The sequence below is a fragment of the Arachis ipaensis genome, chromosome B02 (genome assembly GCF_000816755.2).
Source record: "Arachis ipaensis cultivar K30076 chromosome B02, Araip1.1, whole genome shotgun sequence".
In the NCBI taxonomy this organism is placed as follows: Eukaryota; Viridiplantae; Streptophyta; class Magnoliopsida; order Fabales; family Fabaceae; genus Arachis; species Arachis ipaensis.
Genome location: NC_029786.2, coordinates 2,689,398 through 2,692,056, shown reverse-complemented (window position 1 = coordinate 2,692,056; position 2,659 = coordinate 2,689,398).

Here is a 2,659-nt window from a genome sequence, read left to right as displayed (position 1 = left end):
TGTGCGCGTACTATGCAACTTAATTAATAAAATAAAATAAAATAAAAATGTGGTGTTAATTTTATATTCTTAATGAATTTATTAAGCTCTCCTATCAAAGAATATAAATAAGAAAATATATTATTGTTATTAGGTAACACAAACGTATACTTTATTATGGACTCTAAATATATATATCGGTTTTGTTAGGTAGATAATAATTTTTGTAAATAATGTGAATAATAGGATTTAAAATTGACCTAATAAAGTAAAAAAATATTCTACCCTAAATTACCTCCTAAACTCTAATATTAGGATATATAACTATTCGTACACCTAGTGAATTGAACATCTAGTCATTATTAATTGTAAATGAGTAAATCGAATAAAAAAGAATAACCATCCAATTAAGAATAATCAACATAATCATCTGCATACCTATTGAATTGAACATCCGATATATCTATTGTTCACATTATTTAATATTCTCATTGTCTTTTTATACTTTTTCATATAAAAAATTAATTTTATTGCATGAATAGGGTCCACAATTTGACCATTGTCGAAATCAAAATGCTAAAATACAAAACATATATGAAACACTCCAAAGTCTTAATTCCATGAGTGATGAATCTCATCACTCGTCGCAAAACATGCTCCATAGTGCTGAAGTACATGTCCATTTAATTCCCCAGTTTTGTTTCTAATTTAATTCAACAGGCCATGCTATAGGCTAAGAACAAAATGATCCACAATGTGTTGGTGAATATATATGTGTGTGTACGTATGTGTGTATTGTATGTGTAATCAATTTATTATCAAAATATAAACGTNTAATATGTATATTAAACAAATTAACCATGTTCTTTGTAAGATTATAAAAAAGTAAAAATCTAAAACTTACTCATTTGTTTGTAACTTTTAGTAACAAATTATTTTTTAAAGAGTGTTACATTTTTTTTTAAGTGCATTAGTATTATTATATGAAATTACCTGAATAGCAACTAATTTTTCTTTAAAATTGGTCGTTAAACTCCTAGCGACCAATTTGGGTAATCACTAAAACCTTTGTTGCTAAATTAGAAAATAGCGACTGATTTCGATCGCTAAATGTTAGCAATTAATTTTTAACTAAGGTTAGCAAACTAATATCAAACAATATTGGTCGCTATCAAAATCAGTTGCTAAATGCCAATCAACTTTTCGATCATTAAATTGATCGCTGAAGAAATTAGTCGTTAAATGGCAACCAACTTTTTGGTCGATAAATCAGTCGCTAAATGGCCACCAACACTTTAATCGCTAACTCAATCACTAATTTTCGATCGCTAAATCAGTCGTTACTATCTTATTTCACAATCTCAAAATTAATCTCTAAATCGGTCGTTATTTTTACTCTCCTAACTATAAATTTTAACTAAATTTTACATATATCACTATTAAAATTTAATTGTGGATTATATTTCATACAAAACCAAATAACGTTCATAATATCTACATAACTAATAAAAAAATAATATTTACATAATTAATCACTTAACATGTACTTAACACTACACTAAATAAAAAAGAGATGTGACATGCAAATAATAACACTTCAACAATTGAACCAAGAAAACAAAAAAATTCAATAGAATAATAACCACACTTTTTTTACAGCTTCTTTGCTTTTGTTTGTATCCTCTTCCAACCTCTTTCCACTCTCACATTTGTCAAATAATATCTTCACGTCTTTCTTCTTCTTTAATTTGCATCCTAATATATATATTCACCAAATATAACTAATGATACACCCTAACTCATTAGCACATTATATTAGGATTTAGGTCATTATAGTTTATTAGGATTATTTAGAGTTTAGTACCATAAATAAGGGTTAATATTTTCATCTCTTAATTATCATCATCATGAAGCATATTAACATAGTTTCATCTAAATTTTGTACATGAAAAGAGTGTTTAATAAATCAGAGAGATTAACTAAATTATTAATCTATTATTAAGTAATTAGATGTTATACAATATATGAGGTAACTTTGCTATATATATAGCAAGTTACCACAATTCTACTGAAACAGAAATAACAAAATTGAAAACAAAATAGGCTAGGCTTAACTGTCACTTACATACTTTGTCTCTATTATCCTCCCTCAAACTCATGGTGATTTTGGAAATAACCTTGAGTTTGAAACGAAACTTCTCAAAGGTAGGAACTGATAAGGCCTTAGTAAAAATGTCAGCAACCTATTCTGTAGAGGAAATGTATACAACTTTCAATTGATTCTGATTAACCCTCTCACGGACAAAAATACAGGTCCAAATCAAAGTGTTTTATTCTGCTATGAAGAACAGGATTTTCAGCAAGCAACACAGTACTGATGTTGTCACAAAAAAGAGTAGGGGGTACCCGAGAGTGATATGCAAAGTTTCTTTAATAAATTCTGTAGCCAGATGACTTCAGAGTCTGCTGTAGCTAACCCACGATGTTCAACTTCTGTGCTAGACTGGCTCATTGAAGATTGTTTCTTGGTTGATCATGAAACAAGATTCAATCCCAAGTAGATTCCATATCCACAAGTAAATCTTCTATCATCAATATCAGACTCCCAATCAAAATCTGTAAAACCAAATAGCCGTAAATCAGTAGAAGCATGAAATAATAGGCCTTGATCAATAGTGCC